Raw genomic sequence first — 20124 nt, 5'->3', positions numbered from 1 at the left:
TTTACAAGTAAACGATTATCTAATCCTTATAAATTTTTTGTCAACAGTCTATAAAATTCTATATTGTTTTTGCAAAAATATATGTGTTCTGGCAATAATCAAGTATCACCTTATTCGCAAATGTTAATATTATTGAGGTAAGTGACCTAAATTAAGGATTTTGTAAACCAAGAGTTCGTTTGAACTGCTTGATGTTTAAAGCAGAAAGTGTTCTCAAATTCCTGCCGCATATTTCAAATGAAATACCATATATACATACTCATTTTATTAAACTTTTTGGCGTATCTTTTTGCGAAAATTTTATTATTTTTAAACATTCGTGAGATAATTATTACGCTTGAAATAATTTATTTTTAAATTGTTGACTTTGAAATAGGTAATGTTGATTAGAAAAGAGGGAAAAAATATTACATAAGGAAAAATGTAACCAGAGTCTAACTCCAATGCAAGCGAATCGCAAAGAATATTAAATATAACATTTTACGAGGAATATTTGTATATCCGAGGCTATGGTCCGTGGCCTTGTCTGTAGAACTAAGTATCATGGGGAAACAATAACAAATATTTACTGTAATTTTAATTATATTTTACAATACATTTTTGCAGAAGACAAGTCAAATAAAATTATAAATAAAGTGGTTTTGAATGGACATTCACTAAGTGTTAAAAAAACCTAAGCATATTTGCTATGCCCAGATTTTCAATGGACTCCACACTGACATTAACAAATTAAATTATCTCAGTCAGAAGAACCCAACAATCAATCAATTCTCCCAAGGTTATACCTTCAAGAACTACCAACCTTATGAGACGGAAAAATTTACCCTTACCATTTAACATAAAGAGTACTCGACGAAAATTATTTCACCACTAGCGGTCCGCTCCGGCTTCGCCCGTGGTACATATAGCCTTCCTGAATAAATGGGCTATCTAACACTGAAATAATTTTTCAAATCGGACCAGTAGTTCCTGAGTTCAGTGCGTTCAAACAAACAAATTCTTCAGCTTTATAATATTAGTAAATATTAGAGAAATAGATAAATCTTCACAAGTAACATATTACATAAGTATTACGTTCTTGTTATCCCTGTTCAACCAGGATGCAACCGGGGTAAGAGCCTAGTTACATTAACATACCGTTATCTCATATAAGTGACGTCATAACGTTTACTAGGAAACAATAGCCCATCAGCCGCTCCTGGTCACGGCGCGTGGTCAGAGTAATCATCGCTACTCCACTCGATGTTATATCATGTAAGATGTAAAATGGTTTTTTAAAAACGTAATAAAAAACAGGATAGCAGAGCAAGGGCATTATATGTTAGTTTGTATTAAAATAATCAATTAAACACTTAATTTATAGTTTTAAAAACTAAAAAAAACAATCTTATGATAGAATCAACTGTATTATTAAAACCTGGAAATAGTAATCAGCCAAATAAGATAAGTTCATGAAATTATTGTATTAGTAAATATCAAAACATACCAATTATAATTGAAATATTACAAATAATTAAAATTAATAACCAGAGCTATTTGCACGCTTCGGAAAATAATGGTAGCTTCAAAAAATCTGTTAATTGTTAGAGGTCATGCTCATAATTCCTATCGAGATTTATTTATGTAAATTATTTCAAATTTATATTTACATTGTCTTGAATACGTTATATGCATCTTATCTTGCCCGCGAATTCGACCATAGCTTTTTTATAAACAGATTAAAACAAAATAAACACTAAGTTGTGACATAATACCACAGTATAGATATGGAATTAGTACGGAGATAATACAGTAAAAACTTCGCTCAGATATATTTGTTTGTTAGGCTAGCGTTACTTCAGTACTATAAAGTAAATGGAAAGCCCTCTTATCTGTGAGTATCATAGACTATATTTTATTTTATTTTCATCCCGGGATAACACAGGCGGGGCCGGAATGTGAGTCTTGTATAATATACAGCTATAACTAACTATAATATCACTATATACGCCCAAAACTTCATAGCTATCCAATATCCATATCCTAAACTAATTACATCACGTAATATCCGCATTTTTAAGGACACTTAGGTCCCCGAGCACGCGTCGCACAGCCGCATCCTTTCGGATCCCTGTTTACAGGATGCGGCGCTGCTTATGGGCAATGGGTTTGTTCTACAGGAACTCAGGATCCATCGCATAATGATATATGTGGATTGAATAGATATAGCTATGGGAAATTTAATGTATGTTTGTATGAGGTAAGGTCGTGGGTAATGAATGTCAATTTGTCCCTTGTTTATACAAATAGGATTGAGCATCACTACATAGTATAAAACAAAGTTGCTTTCCGCCATCTGTATGCTTACTTCTTTAAAATTATAGATTAAGCAATAGATTTTGACGGTGTTTTTTTAATATATAGAGTGATTCAAGAGTTAGGTTTACGTGTATATGGGTAGGTTTATGTGTAAACTTAGAAATAAAGGGCTTTACTGCGGATTTTTACGCGTGCAAAGACGCGACCATTTTGATACAACATTTGATTCACCTATCTCCTTTGTAAAGTGGATAGCGCAACGTGTTTAATTCCGATTATCAATTGATTTCTTCACATTGTTTCCTAATTATAAAAGGAATAAACTTACAGAAATAATTATTAGCACACACGATACGTTACCAAGAAGTTATCTGTCATAAAATAGCAAGATGCCTAAGATTCTACTAATTGAATATCGCTTCAAATTTTCTGAAAGGAATAATCTATAGACATTATTTGTCATAACGAAATACGTAACTTTATTACAATATAACCCAGTTCTTTCTAGCTCACCAGGCGTTTGACAGTCGTAAAATGTACCGATTAAATCTGTTTACACAACTGCGTCCGAACGTATCCATTCTTTTAATATTTGCTCTAGATATCAGATAAGGGTAGCAATTGTGGGCTTCCGAGAAGCACTTATATGCGGGTGTTAATGAGTAAGACTATAAAGTGGTGTCTGTCGGTTAATAAAGGGAGTCATAAATTGCTAATAGTTTGTTTGCGAGATGTTGTTATAAAAGTAAACTTTAAATATACTTGCATCTCAGAATGTTCTCACTTTTGGAAAAATCAGAAATTTGTGCAAATTTTTTACTCTATCAAATATAATTAAATAGTTAAATATCTGGAAAAATTATATTATTACGTTACTATTTAAGACTGTATCACATTAAGATATATTTCCGAATAGATGGGAAAACATAGGCGGAGTTGTTACGTGTTTTTGAATCTCAATCATTTATATAAAAACCTATTATTTTCAAAATGTTTTGAGATAAAATTTAGACTGTGTTCACGAATCATACATAAATTGCATCTAATCATTATTGTTATATAATAATTTTATGCTTGAAACAAAACTATATTTAATGTTTTCATTACAATAGATGGAAGGTCAATTGATAAAGTCAAGGAGTTTGTTTTTCTTAATGTGTTTCTAAATGCATTTAATAATTTCGATTGTTATGTTTTTTGTCTGAGTACCGAGAATAACTTAACTAATGATGTCGATATCAATGCTGGTTTCAGTGGAAATTATGCAATAAGTTCTTTATTTCTAATTCTTAATTGGCTTACCTGTGGAGAAGTAATGAACCTGACAAGGGTTTGCAGGCGCTGGTGGGTAAAACTTTTCTTTTAAGCTCTGAGTGTTTTGTATACGTGTACTTCAGTCAAAGGATAGTATAATTATAGAGAGAGCTATATGGAGGCAATATGGTGGAAGTGACTGTTACCTTAAATAAGTAAAAAGTGGCAGAATTCCTCAACATTTTCAAAAGCTGTAAAAATTATGTTATACTAGCTGCGTTCCGCGGTTTCACCGTACCGTTAAAAAGTTGCCTATATAATTCCAGTTGTCCAGCTAAATTTAATTGCAATCAGTTCAGTAGTTTTTGCGTTAAGGAGCAACAAACACTCATATATCCTTATAAACTTTCGCATTTATAATATTAGTTAGTAGGATGTTTCAAAAAGACGCAATGATGGGTTGGTTATTATGGCTATAATCTTTATTGTTTACTTTTATCATTTCACAATTTCAATGACGACATATTGGCATAGAATATTTCACTCAATTGTTTTTCCTAAGGAATTTCTAAAACAAAGAATTTCCACATCATTAATGAATCATATCGTTTCTATTGTTTGTTATGCGCTTGCTTATTTATCGCTGACTAAAACCGTGCATAATCAAACGGAGCGAGGGATTGGTACGAGTAATTATATCAATAACTTAGCCATGTACTATGTGTCACAGTGCTAATACAAAATTGATAAGAAAAAATACGAAAAATTATAGGTTCGTTGTGGTTTGTAGAGCTCTTTTAACATGGTATGCACTTAACATAAAACTATTTAATTTATCTAGTATTCCCCAACTTCCCACCTTTTCATAAGTGCAATTAAGATATTCCATATTTATTTTGTTTATTTTATTTTTGAGTATGTTATTTAATTTCCTCAGTTTAATTTGCATGAAATTTTATATTAAGTGTATTTATTTATAGAATTTTTAAATAATAGACACGAAATTGTCACCGCTAAAATATCATTTTATAATTATTAACGTTACTCGTTTATGGTCCCGCAGGACAGGTACTGCCTTGTGCGGGATCCAATGAATTCACATTCTTAAATTAGCTTTTAACTTTAAGAACCTTGGACACGTGCGTATTACTTGTGATTTTTATGTCTATCTTAAAGTAATAAAGATATATTAATCTTTAATTTTTTTTAATGTATACGTGGTAGGGTACAGATAGGATCACACAATCGTTGAAATACCGAGAACACAGTACCGAAATGCGGTTTTTCACCGTCCCGTTAGTAAGTCAATAATCCAAAAATACATCTTCCAGGATGCATCCGGAAAGCGAGAATCGGAAACGCTGTTTTGCCCATTGAAACTTGAACTTGTATCACTAAATGAATTATGTAACTGTTACACGAGAAGAAATGCTTTCCATGTCTTTGAAAATAGATACTGGATGAAATAAAGTTATAATTTGTCACAATAATCCGGATACTTTTAGCTTAATGTGAGTTATTGAACAGCGTTTGTATGTTCGAAGGGTTTACGATAAAAACTATATTCATTAAATGACAGAAGATTATTTGTAAAATAAGTAGAATTCGTAAAAAATATATAAACGTCAAATGAGATTTGTATAGACGAGCCTTATTAACAAGCTTTCACCAGCAGTTCAAGGAAGTTGAAATGAGTACGTACTCGTTAAAGAAATTTCAGATAGAAGTTTAGAATTGTGAGCAATCGATTTGAAAGCTTGTAAATAAAATAACAACAAAAATCCAGTTGCCTTACATATGACATTGTATAGAGAAGGGACAAAAAAAAGCCATACTAGATACGCTTACCTATTTATCTAGATATGCTCTTGCTAGAAGCTACTAAAATTAACTACAATCATTTACGAGTACATTTAGCAAATAACAGAAGCATGTTCTGAGGTCCATGTACCTCCGAAAACAAACCGGTGCCGCATATAACTCGCGGATACTTTTTGTATGTAAAAAACGCAGTAATTCTTTTTTACCTTGGTTAGGTACGCGTATGTTTCACGGTCGGCGTGTGCTCAGTATCGGAGTGAGTCAGCGTCACGGTTCGTCCGTCACCAGGCTCCGTGACTTACTGGTAAGCCAGAATTTAAAGTCCACCATTGTTATACGGCACGTGAAGTTTTGCTCTGGGTAAAGGTTTTTATTAAATGGCGTTTCAATGAAGGTGGTTCTCGAAACGACTGCACTTTTTTTGGTTTGTGAGTAGGTAACTCACAAATTGAGGATTGTTTAATAATTGTCATTTGGTCCCATTTTATATTCTACATAGATACTGTCTCCAACAGGGATACCAGTAAATTTTCTTGTAGAAAATAATTATTTTGATTAAAGAGAAGGTAACTATAAGGTAATCTGTAAGTGAAATTTTCATTATAGAATTCACTAGACCTTCTCCAATCATCTAAGAAACAGTTAAGATTCAAAATTAATAGGGTTTATATATTATTGAGTAAAATTAAAAAAAAAGGAATTCAAGAAAAATAATTGAGTATCTAACAACTTCTTTCAGATAATTTTTTTTTAGTTTTTAACAGCACGAAATGCATTTTTTATTTCAATTATTCTCAATGCCAATGTTCTGAAAGTTCTGCAAACGTCAATAAAATTACATAAATTTTAATAAAATATCCTTCGATAACATTCTATATAAGGAATTATGTAATAGTATTATATATTATACATAAATTGCTAAACAAAACTCGTTGTTAATTTGATAACAGCTAAAACGTATCATATTTACAGGATATACCATTAGAAAGTACATTATGTAAAGGCAGGAAGGAATTCAGTAGCATTTCCTACTGGTCGTGAGAATTGCAATCAACACGACAGTGGGTTAGTGAGGCGTGGAACAAAGACTTTGCAATTATTCGATAAATTTCTTACATTTCTTTCAATTCAAAACTTTTCGTAGCGACAGCTGCCTGCATTTAAGTATAAAATGGATCACATTTCAATTGGGTTGTTATTTATTCGTTTTGAAAGCTTACTTACTTTAGTAAACTAACGTTTACGATAGATTCAAAACCAACGATTGTAAATTTACTATTTTCTGAAAGTTTTAATCTAATAAGTGAATCCGTTTCAATCCTCTTCTACTAATTCTATCCTATCCTACTAATATTATAAATGCGAAAGTTTGTAAGGATGTGTGTGTGTTTGTTGCTCTTTCACGCAAAAACTACTGAACCGATTGCAATAAAATTTGGTATGTAGACAGCTAGACAACTGGAATAACATGTAGGCAAATTTTTATCCCGATATTCCTACGGGATACGTACTTACGCGGATGAAACCGCGGGGTGCAGCTAGCAATTGCGAAGTGCTTAATAACGATCGATGCACGAAATGATTAAACATACAGCCGTTTCTTAATTTCTCAACGATCTTTACCAGTTACTCTCTTTAGTGTTTTTTTAGGCATAGCGGGCAACTTAGCTGGTGGTTCGCCTGATGGAAGCGATCATCACCGCCCATGAACATTCGCAGAGGTAGTACCTGCGAATGCGTTTGCCGCTCTAAGTAGCAAGGGATAAGCAAAAGATTGACGAATGGAAGGTAGGTATAGACTGCGAAGGGTGAGGAAAAGGGAACGGGCCTCCCACGCTCCACTCACTGTACGAAACACAGTAGCACGCTACCTCACGCCGGCTTACTGTAGTTTTATTCCAACACAAAAGGCGGGAGCGCGATATCTGATTGGCCACATTGATACATTGTGGAATCGGGAAGTCTATAAACCGTGACTGTCAAGGGTGAGCTTCTGCAATTGGGAGTTCCCGGATGCGTACGGTTGACTGGCTGTTGTTGTTTAGGAGTTTATTTTTAGCGTTTAGTCGCTTGATGCAAGGATTTATATTGTCTGAAAACATAAATAAAACAATGAAAAAAAAAATAAAATAAAAGAAAGTGCGGTTTCCGATATAATATACTAGCTGCGCCCCGCGGTTTCAGCCGCGTAAGTTCGTATCTCGTAGGATTAATGGGATAAATTGTAGCCTGTATGTTATTCCAGTTGTCCAACTGTCTACGTACCAAATCACATTACAATCGGTTCAGTAGTTTTTGCGTGAAAGAGCAACAAACACACACATCCTTACAAACTTTCGCATTTATAATATTAGTAGGAAGGATAGTAGGATTAGGATATTAGGATTAGGATAGGATAGGATTAAAATTTTCAAAAAGCTCACTATTAATTGATTATTTCTTTCAAAACAAAACGCACTCACTGGTTCCATTTGCTTAACGTAATTTTTAAATTATACATAGCATTCGAAACGTCTGTCAGGCATGACTTCTTGGTGGTTGTTTCAATTTAATAAATTTGCTTAATAAAAACGAAAACATTATTGAAATATAAAGCATACCGCCTATCTTACACGTGATCGCTTGAGTAACAACCGTAACAATACTATTATTATATTTACATACTAATACGTGCATTGTATGGAGTGTGACGAGCACTTCCCCTTTGTTCGTGGAAATCGGCAGAACAATGGGCTATCAGTTTGGCATTTAGATACTAGTGAAATAGAATTTTTGAATTTCAAATAAATTACAAGGGAGGATTTATGTGCTATCTTTGTAGTCAAAGCTTACTGCTCACTTTTACATCTTATTTGCTTGCAACCCTCATTCAATTAAATATGTTCCATCATTACATAGTATAGAATAGTATAGAACAAAGTCGCTTTCTATAACCCTATGTATGCTTAAGCTTTTAAAATTCCGCAACGGATATTTGATGCAGATTTCATAGATAGAATAGAGGAAGGCTTATGTGTATAAAAACATCTATTAAACTACTCGAGATTTTAATGCGTGCGAAGCCGTAGGCAGAAGATACGATATCGCAACTTAATATAGCGCGTTTTCTGAACAAAATAAAAACACCGACAGTCATATTTGATCTAGTATGTACTTATTTACTCTAGAATATAAACCACAGAACATATAGTAACAATACAGTAATCTGTGGTAGAAATAGCTGCTAAATTTGAATATTTAAAAAGGATTTAATATGAAATAGATGGACAAAAATTATTATTATTCAAGTAATTGTTATATTGAAATGTTCTAGGCTTTTGTTTTACATGTTGTCGTTCTTGAAAGAAGCCATCCACCCGACACTGCGGTAAAAAGGTCACCATTATTTTATTGAGATTATTAGAATCATCTTTCATATCAATTTGATAAGTAACATAATACATGAAGACTTTTCAACTAGTGGTCAGTTAATCTATACAGGTTTCACCTGACACGGTGAGAACTGTAAAACCGCAGTTTTAAAAGAATTCACATAAAAACTGGAGGATGGATGAAATTAATTAATACTGACATCGAATTAGGGTTTTTTGTTAATAGAGATCTCGTAAATTGATAAGAGTTATACTTAATTGTTATGTTATGAGCATTATTATAGTTTGAAATGAATTCGTTTTTTCTTCGTATTAACTACGTATTATGAGAAGTTTCACATTGAAGAGAAAATAATCGATATAATTAGGCAATAAACAGTGCCAAAAAATTCCTCGTCAACTTATTCGTAAATGATTAAAACTATATTTTTTTAACCGGCTTTCCAAACAAAGTAGGTTCTTAATATTCGACTGATTTTTACTTTGGTAGCCGTTGTGTGGTCTAGCTTGCTTATTTACACACGTACATAAAAAAATCAAATATGCTCAATTAAATTTTTGTATGTGGTAGTCGAGCACGCACGAATTGGGCTAGCTCGCACCGGGGAAGTACCACACCCCCACAGAAGACCGGCTTAAAATAGCATTCTGCTGTGTTTCCTTCGATGAGCGGGGGAGGCGGAGGCCCATATCCCTTTCCTTACTCTTCCCAATCCTTTCCTTTATTCCTCTCGCCAATCTTTTCTTAACCCTTTCCCAATTTAAAGTCGGCAACCCATTTGTAGAGGCGTAAGATCGGCAATGGACCTTATGCCTCCAACTGTTCATGGGCGGTGGAAGTGCTTACCATCAGGCGTCCCACCAGCTCCTATGTGCCGACTGTGACTTAAAAAAAATCGAATGTTTTGAGTAGATAAAAATATGTTCTGATACTTTTTGGTTGAGTGAGGGAAAACGAAACATCGTGTGATTAATCAATTCGATACACTAAAACAAAACAAATCAAAGCATTTCTTTTGATCTATGAAAGCAGTGGAAGCTAATGCACGGTCCACAGACCACACACAGTTCCTTTAAATAAAGTGACTTCCGTTCATATCTCCTAATATGATCTGATTAGAATTCACGCACCATTACATTTGAATTGAAAACAAACTTCAGCGAACGCATGCACGCAATGCATCGTCGCGCGCGCAGCCTCTAGCGGGGGCAAGGCACGCCGCGCGTCATTGTTTTTCATTCCGCGCCGAACCTTCGCGCGCGACACACGCGTCGCGTCGTTTGTTGTATCGTGCGCTTCCGATTTATATTGTGCGTGTTTTAACTCTGTGACATGTGCTTTGGAATTGATTGAGTGACCGCCCTGGAGGGCTGATTTGTGCTTATTGTTATCGGAATATTTTTATTTGGTAAGTATAGAATGCGCGGCTGCATAATGCGCTTAATGGGCCATTGTGGTGGAGTACTTGAATTATTTCATTAAGTGCTTACTACCCAATACCCACTCACGGGTAAGGGCTACTGGTGTCGGCTGTGAAATTTAATTGCCCTTTAAGTGACTTTGCTCTTAATCTTGACCTTCGAGTCTTTTAGGAATTGACGGGAAATGGTTCTACAATCTTAAATATATAATTTACTTAAATGGCAACATGAATTATATGATTATCATTTAATTTATCTCATTTTAATCATTTTATTCTTAAAAATATTGATTATGTATATGTAAGTTGTGACATAAATTCGTAAGTCTATGGGTATTTTGTGCTTTAAAATAATTATGTCATTAATATACAGAATTCTTAAAAAAATATTTCTTATTATTAGGTTATTCCATACATAGAAGAAATTATATCATGCTATTCTGTATCACATAGAATAAAAACAACATTAAAAGAAAATTATTATTATTAAAGTCCTAACCAGCGCCCTCCAAATATATGTACCTACTACGGGAAACAAAAAAAGCTGTTGATTTTAATAGATTCCTGGAAAGTGGGTCTTATCATTAAATCATTCAGATCTTATCAATGCACACATCATTCTCCATAAATAAATAGTGAATAGCAATAAATTATTGCATGTTGAAAATAAAAGATGCGTACGATAAATACAATCCCTGTGTATCTATTTCTAAGTATTCTGTTCTTGTTAGGACTCAAAAATTTTGTTGCTAACAAAAAAAATTAAGGCAATAGGTAATTACCTAAATGCTTATGACTTCATCTTAAGTACTTCATACAAAGTACCGCGTGAATCATGGAATCCGCGCCAAGTAAACGTGTAAAGGTCTTCTGAGTCATTGAACTACTTTCATACTTTGACCATTTACTTTTTAATCGCTTGGCTTATGACAGCGGCTAACCGCATATTAGTATAACCTACAACTGCTATGCAACTGCAACCTCTTCATTGCGTGTAGAATGTTCGAGATTAATTATGGCTGATATTGGACTGTTGTCAGGTCAGTTGGTCCCATTTTAGAGTGGTACCGTCTTCCCCAGGAATGACAGTGACCTTTTCTGTTAAAAACAATTATATTGACTATAATATTGACTTGATGTTTGAGAATATTGTAAGATATGTAAGAACGTAAAGTAAGGTATCATTAAGAGACGCGCTTGTTTTTTCATTAGCAACAATGTGTTTTCATATCACGTTTCGTCATTTTTTTTTGTTTAAAACCCCATCTTTAACACTATCCCGTGCTGCCCGAACAATAAAATTGAATATTTCCTTTGTCGGGTTCAATAAATTCTTGCGTTTACGAGTTATGTGAGAAGAATTAGTTGAGTGTAGGAAACGATAATTTAAGTAATAGTTAAAATTTATATGGTTTATCCATTTGTTTAAACCGGTGTTTGAAGGAATACTGAACGAGTAATTTTGGTAGTCTGCACAAACGTGTAGATTTGTGTCTTATCTTATGGCCAGGGATAAGGTTATTTGTGTAGCGTACCTCATATATTGGAAAGGATAAAAATTAATCCTGTATATATGTAGTAAAGGCGCTTTGCCAAACTATATTGTGTAACGTTCAATAAGCTCCGAATAGCTTTTATACGTTCTGTTTTTATATTTATAAAGGTACAAAATATTGTGGATTCATGAATGTGTTAATTTTTCAGGTTGTACAATACAGACTATTAAATGAAGGCAACATAAGGACGATTGTTTTCTAGTTTGTTAATAATTATGGGAATTTACAATCGTGTGACTTAAATCTAAAATGGCTTGCGCCTTAATTGCACTTTCAACTTACCCTTAAACGGTTAAACCTATCATGATACATATGTTTTCCTCATCTAAGTGATTTCTTAATTTAAGGGAAATGTTACAATTGAACTGAATTACATATAATTATTGTTGAAATACAATCTTACAATCCACAAAGCTGACATTAAGCTCATATTCTTATCAAAACCAGGTGTAAAATTTCCGTATTCACTGTAACAATACGTATGAACTAAAAGTATAAAAAAATCATTAGACTAATTGATATTCGGCCTTGGCGCTCAAAATTATACCATTTAGGTTAACAAGGATGTAAAACAGTGGACAAATGTGCAAATTATTATCGGTCAACATCTGACAAATGATTCATACATTATCCCCGTTTATGGCAACATCATGTACGCATGCATTATGAGATATAATGGTTTTCTAAATATGGAGATCTAGGACCTTCTTAATAGCTTAATTTTTCACCCATTTGCATTTAATTTTACATATATTTATTTTCTCAATGTTTAATTCCAATTTAAATGCTAACAACTTTAAGAAATGCATAAAACGGAACGTAAACCTCCGCAAAGGTTAACAGTTCTTTTTGTTTGCCTAGGATTTTGAAATCTAAAAAAAGCAATCCCGCTCTGAACCTGAATTTCCAATCGAACTTAACTCGTGGTCTAGAAAAGGACGCTATACGAATTACTGTAGCTATTCTATACGAGTAACAGAGACAAAACAACAATCCGAACCGAGTCGATTATTACTATTCCAGTCCTCCAGATGGTTTACAAATCGTTGGGGACTTGAAGAAGCTAGCGAAATAATTAGCAGATATTTAATTGGAGATGTAGAGGTCTATAAACTGGTCTTATATATTTTAATTGTTTTAATTCTTCCTGGGAATGCAACAGCAGTAAGCTAGTTCGCAAACTAGCTTCGTTGATAACCATCATAAGATTAGAACTACATTAAAATTATGCCTCATGAAAGCTTACGGTATAAAAGACGTGGCCGTTAGTTTTTTTGGTAGTTAAGTCAATTTCGAAGATTAGTCACCGGTAGGCCAAGTAACTGGCTGAGTTTTTCTTTTGATTGTTTTTGGGCCACTTTATAGTCATTAAGAGATGAAAGATTCTTATTGGTTGTTTTATTTTCGCCTTTGTTTTAGGATTCATTCAGAGTATATCTAGTATTTAATTTAGATGTATAATTTGAACACAACTAAGGAATATACGAGTATATTGTAGCATCTTCAGTGGGCATGAAATAAATCGGTTATCTTTTATAATGAAACTGTTTTGATTAATGTTTACTAACATAGATTTTTTATGTTTTCAGTATAAATTCCGTTGGTGATATTTCTTAGTCATAAATCATCTTGGTTATTGATATTTCTTGCGTATCATTAATCCAGAAAGATAAATCAATTTACAAATAAGGTTGCACGCACACTGAGCAGGTATTTATTAGCAGACTTTATAATTAATTTCATAAATTTCTCAACATTTTTGTCGTGCATTGAACTATTTTTTCGCAGTGTTGTTAGCGAAGCTAGTTTTGATTGGCTTTATGAGTTTGGTTTTTCTTAAGCTAATTGGACATTATTGGACATCTTTAAATTGCGAAAACATGTTGGTATTTGCATGAGTTGTCTTTCATATTAGAACAATTGTTTTTTGTCCATTATTCAGAGCATAAATGATACGATAAACTAGCTTTCCGCCCCCGGTATTGCCCGCGTATTCAAAGTAAAAGATATAAAGTCCTGAGGTTTATCTGCATAGCGGAGTTGCCGTTGCCATCGGATTATTGGTTAAAAAACTACTATGTCCATCATGTTTTGCCTTTGTACCAAATTTTATCTAAATCGATTCAGAAGCTAAAGCAAATGAAGACGAAATAGACACACAGACGGACGGACAATCAGGCAAACAGAGTTACTTTTGCATTTATAACATTACTAACTGCGCCCCGCGGTTTCACCCGTGTTAGTTCGTATCCCGAAGGAATATCGGGATAAAAAGCCTTTATATTTTTCCAGTTGTCCAGCTGTCTACGTACCAAATTTCATTGTTCAGTAGTTTTTACGTGAAATAGCAACAAACTCACACACATTCTTACAAACTTTCGCATTTATAATATTAGTAAGATTTTAAGATAGTAGGGATAGGTTTGACTAGAACAAAATACGCACAAATAGAAAGTCATACAGCTTATAAGGATATCTTATATTTTCATCCTCTGCGTCTCACACGGCATCCGATGGTATCTACGGGCAACAAGCCGCATCTTTGTTTAGGACTAGAGGTAAAGCAAATCCGCGTTTTATCAAACAGCATCTCCTGCCTCTGTTTACAGATGTTGTGGTATGCCGGGTCGTGATCTTGATTATCGTTTACTGGTTCTAAGGAAGGTTAAGGATCACTTTCTCTTATATCTAAATCTTGATGCAGCGTGACCGTTAGTTGACATGTACGATCTAAACTTTGATCTAACATAGGTATAAAGAACAGGCAATTGACCGGTCGATATGAAGTTCGTCGTTTCGGCCATGGGACGTTCACTCCTGGACAAGGGCCGATATGAAGTTAAAATATAGTATCTGTTGAGTATTTTTACAGTAGCGGTCCAAAAATAGGTCCTTGTGGGACCCCCATACCAATTCACCAATGATAAAGTACCAATAACGAACAGATATTGACAAAACCGTAACACTTCATATAACAAACAAGTAATAATTTTTCAAAGAAGCGTACAGTCTTGCGCAAAAGCAGTTATTCCCGCGATTTCTGTGTTTTACACTGTTACAGATTGCATATTTTTGTGAGAACTACCACACAATGCTATTGGGAGGCTCCCACGCTCTCTGGGTGGTTCTTGCGACATTTCGCTCGAAATCAACTCGTGTCAATGCACATTGATCGTAACTGTACATGATATGTAGAGTGATTAGAACCCCCATGATACAGATAATAGCATATAAGTTCATTTTGTATTATGACTTAAAAGGCTCTAAGGTCTAGATGGATATATAAATGTTTGAATTTAAGTTTACGAGACATATTAACGTTTTATACTTAACTAAATAAGCAGGTCTTAAAAATATCTTTCGAACGAATTTCATTCGAATGCTTTCAGTGGTTGGCGTGAAACAGGCAGACACTTTGAGTTACTTTAGTAGAATATTCTATTAGAAGGAATAAATTAAATATATGGGTGACCAATTCTCTGCAGTTGCTCCATAGCATACCTGTACGGAACCTCAAGTATCGCGAGTCCGAATCGCACTTGACCGATTTATTATGTCAAATCAATTGATCCATAAATATAAATGGTGAAACGATTGTACAATTTAAATTACGCTATCTGGATGAATATTAACCGTTCTTGGTAATCGTTTTTGCTAATTTTCGTAATAACGGTTACGTGCTAGGATTTCTACTGATCTATATTCATTGGCTACCTTTTCTCTTTCCTTCGGCTTTACTTCCCGTATTGGTTTATATAATTATATTATATATTATATTAAGTTGGTACTAGCGGTTCGACCTGGCTTTGTCTGTGGTATATACAGCGTCTCGCATTGGGAGATAACGTACATATCCAGCGATGAAAGAATTTTTGAAATTGTCGAAGTAGTTCCTGAGATTAATGCGTTCAAACAAACTAATTCTTCAGGATTATATTTAAAAAAATTTTAGAGGTGTCAAGGGACACTCGGATGGAGCGAAGTTCCTTTCGTTTCTATAAGAGAGAGCGAGAGAGAGAGAGAGAGATAGAGAAACATACGCACGCCGCACAGCTTCCAAAAATAATGGTCAGCAACATGCAGCTGTTTCGGAGATTGAATCAGACGGAGACAGAAAACTTTGGGACTCGACTCGAGTCGTACCGGAGGCCCGTTTCCTTTTCCTCACCCGTCCCAGTCCATTCCTTCTTTCCAGTCGTTAATCCTTTCCTTTTCCTTACCCCATAAAAGCGGGCAGCGCATTCGCAGAGGCGCTACCTTTGCGAATGTTCATGGGCGGTGGTGATCGCTTACCATCAGGCGAACCATCAGCTCAGTTGCCCGCTATGACATAAAATAAAATCAACATCACTATCTTTTACTTCTCTATCCGTTTTTCTCATAATAATAAATTCCAAACTTGTTATTCTTATGAAACACGCTTTTAGCGAGGTTTACGCTAATCAGTTGTAAAGTGTTTCCCAGAAGAAATCACGAGATGCAGCATTTGTGATTCAATGATGACTCATAGGTCATCATCATCGTCGTTATTGATTCTGCTATTTATTATTTATTAGCTAATATATGAATCAATATAATATGCTTATTGAAACACATACAAGGCATGGATATTTGATCTTCAATATATATATATCATGATTCAAAAAAGAAAATATTGATAAGCCCACAAAATAGAGTGTTGCTAGTCCAATAAAGTACATTCAATCTTTACTATAAAATGATCACTGACGACGAAAATGGAACCAAATAAAGATTTCTTTAAACAAAAAAAAAAAAAAACAGTTGAATTAAGAACCTCAGTTTGGAACGTCAGTTGAAATTTCGCGGTTTCATATTTCTGACTTAAGTTAGTTGAGGTTATATTTTAGTATTCTTATAACAATGCCTAAGGTATCCCCATTGAAAACAATCAATTGTCTTTTGTTCTATCAATACACGTAAAACATTGACACGAAAACATCAAAATCGAACGGCCTTCTTCAACCGTTTATTTGCCCGTAATTAAAGAGAATTAGCCGATGAATCGTCCGTGAAAGTGTATGTTTTAGAAAACAATTGGTGTTTCGTCACACGCGACATTGCGTGTATATCTATTGATACTGCAGATCTTTGATCGAGAGATGTTGAGTCTTTAACCGACTTCTAAAAAAGGATGTTCTACGTTAGATCGTGTGTATGTTTTTTATTAGTAGATTTTACATTAAATATAATTTTTTACTTATTAACGAAAATATTTTGAATGCATTACTTTTTAAAGCATCATTTATAACTACGATGGCGAATAATTCTGACACGTTTACTTAATTATTTGCACTTGTACCAAATGATTATATTAAACTAGTTGCGCCCCGCGGTTTCACCCGCGTAACTTCGTATCCCGTAGGAATATCGGGATAAAAAGTTGCCTATATGTTAATCCATTTGTCCAGCTATCTACGTACCAAATTCCATTGCAATCGGTTGAGAAGTTTTTGCGTGAAAGAGTAACAAACACACACATTTCCTTACAAACTTTCGCATTTATAATATAAGTAGTAGTATAAATAACATTAATAATTATGTAGTCAAATTAACTATCCTAAAATGCATATCATCATTAACATTTATGGAGTTTAATGATGAAATGTATTTTAGGGAATTTTGCGAGGTTTTAAGGAAACAATACATGATACGATATTATATAATAATTTTCAAATATAAGGATAAAATGACCTGATTCATTGTTGTCTATACCTACAGCATATTTATAATCTGTGGGTGTTAAAAATGTACAATATTTATATTTGCTTAGATATCGTTTACCAGCATCCGTTGTTATCAAGGTTACTTGGTGATAAGGTGCTTGCTTTAGCGCCAGACCCTTCTAAGTTTTTTTTCCTTGTATTTATTCAATTTAGAACTTTTATCTGTTACTGGCAGCCAATATATATATATACATATACTTTTCATGTTCTTGATATAAATTTATAATTATATTTTTTTAATTATTTCCATCTCACTGCACCCTAAAAACTGCCATTACCTATTGCTACTGACGACGATCGACCTGACCTTATACGATTATTAGAAGTTGGAATTGAAGGTAAACTGGGTGGTAACTTTTATTTAAACACATAAAGTTAAAAACTGCATCAGCATTTTTTTAAACTGTAACAAGCTTAACTTTTTTAATTCTAGTGCAAAGGTTAGATTAAAAATCAAAATAAAATTCAAAATCCGAATGCGAAATCCGAATAGAACAAATTTAAAAATAATATTTAAATATGATTCTAAATGCACAGATAATCCAACCTGCACGTTGTTTAGCTTAGATAAGGTTATACTAACACTCGATTTGGGTTAAACCCTCGCATTACAATTGATAACGGACAGTGTCGGTATTTGATTGTTTATTTTAGCTGTTTGTAATCATTATTATTGGAGTTACATACATACATACTTAATCGTTTTTACTAGATTTCTAAATATGATTGTTAATATCAATAAAATATAGTTAGAGTACACAACAAGTCTTGTTGTTTAATATACATAAAAGTAGGTATGTAATATAGTTCTGTTATAATGAATCAAATTAGTATTTCTTCAGTAGTAAATCGTAGACGTACGTTAGTATTAAAACTTTTGGTGTAGGTCAGTGTTACGCAGCCATTATCGTATTAATCTGTCATCTCTGTCCTTATCTCAATCCTCATGGATGCAATTGATTCAACATTGTGCAACTTCCTCATTGGGATGAAACGTAATCCGAAGTACAATCTTGTTCATTGCTATTTTTGTAGAACTGCTAGTATAATATGCAAATGAGTGAAAATGTTTGTTCAGCGTAGGGAATTAATTGTAATTGGGTGTGTCAAATGTGGTTAAGGGTGGGTTTGTGTTTGTTCCTTCCATTATACCTTGCAAAAGCCTCAAGTAAGCTATGTTTTTTATTGTTTGCATTGCAAACTCATTGCTATTATATTGTAAGTAGCTGTGCCCCGCGGTTTCACCCGTGTAAGTCCGTATCCCGTAGGAGTATCGGGATAAAAAGTTGCCTAAATGTTATTCCAGTTGTCCAGCTGTCTACGTACCAAAAAAATAATTAATTGCAATCTGTTCAATAGTTTTTGCGTGAAAGAGCAACAAACACACACACATCCTTACATAATTTAGCATTTATAATATTAGTAGGATAGGATGTCAGTTTAGAAGGAAGTAGGATTTTTTAAATTGTGAAAATTTGATGTTATTTTATTAATTTAAAGTCAATTGCTATAGCGACTGTTACCTTGAATACATGGTGTAAATTGTCTATGGACAATTATTTATTGCTTGCCATATTTCCCAACAAAATTGATATTTGGCTTCAACAAACACAGTAACTCATTGTCAATTACGCGGTATTTATGTAATACTATCAGGTTCGTATTATTTGCATTCGGACTTGCGTAATCTGTTGCAATTTGAAATAATTTACGCGGGAGATACAAATATGGGGTCCATAAATTATAGAACTGGTCTGGTTATAGATCAACTTGATATACTGTATAAAATGATGGCTATCGTTTATTTGTCAAATTCATATTTGTTATTTATGCCCTTTTATGTGAGCGCTTTGTTTTAGATAGATGATTTTATTCATTATGTTTGATTTTTTTTTTATTCACATTTTTAATTCATTGTGTTCAAACCCACTAGTTATACGCTCTTATTAAATTCAACAGTTTTTTTTTTTAATGAAGAGACAGTAGTAAATATTTAATTGTTTACTTTAACGATTCAAAAGCGCTTTTGAAGGTCTAGTTTAATAAAAAAATTATTCTGCTTTTGAAATCTGTTTCTGAAACCACATTGACTTATTGAGAACATTTTGAATAGTTTTTAAAAGGAACATCACTACATAAAGCAAAGTCGCTTCCCGCGTCTTTATGTATGCTTGGATCTTAAAAGTACACAGCGGATTTTAGTGGGGATTTTTTTATAGATTGAAAAACTACCCAACGGATTTAGTGAGGATTTTTTTAAACATATAGCTTGATTCTAGAGGAAAGTTTATTTTTAAAATTACATCTATTAAACTGCTCCAAATTTAACGCATGCGAAACCGCGTGCAAAAGCTAGTTAGGTATATTATATATTACTAGCTGCGCGCCGCGGTTTCATCCGCGTAAGTCCGTATCCCGTAGGAATATCGGGATAAAAAGTTGCCTATATGTTATTCTAGTTGTCCAGCTATCTACGTACCAAATTTCATTGCAATCGGTTCAGTAGTTTTTGCGTGAAAGAGCAACAAACACACACGCATCCTTACAAACTTTCGCATTTATAATATTGGTAGGATATAAAGGCTTATTCAAAGGCTACAGAATGCCTGCACTCGCTTCTGCTTAAACATACCATACCGTAACCACGTAACTCCCTTCA

General features: G+C 33.7%; 1 protein-coding gene across 1 annotated transcript in view; it reads left to right on the top strand.

Annotated features, from left to right (window-relative positions):
• Positions 1-9964: 9964 nt before the first annotated feature.
• Positions 9965-20124, top strand: part of LOC119840055 — a 61684-nt gene continuing 51524 nt past the window's right edge. Inside the window, exon 1 of the mRNA XM_038366556.1 lies at positions 9965-10153. The gene's annotated coding sequence lies outside the window, so the exon portion shown is untranslated. The remainder of the gene's footprint in view (positions 10154-20124) is intronic.

This window comes from Zerene cesonia, chromosome 1 (assembly GCF_012273895.1).
Source record: "Zerene cesonia ecotype Mississippi chromosome 1, Zerene_cesonia_1.1, whole genome shotgun sequence".
NCBI classification, from domain to species: Eukaryota; Metazoa; Arthropoda; class Insecta; order Lepidoptera; family Pieridae; genus Zerene; species Zerene cesonia.
This window is presented reverse-complemented; position numbering and strand designations above follow the sequence as displayed.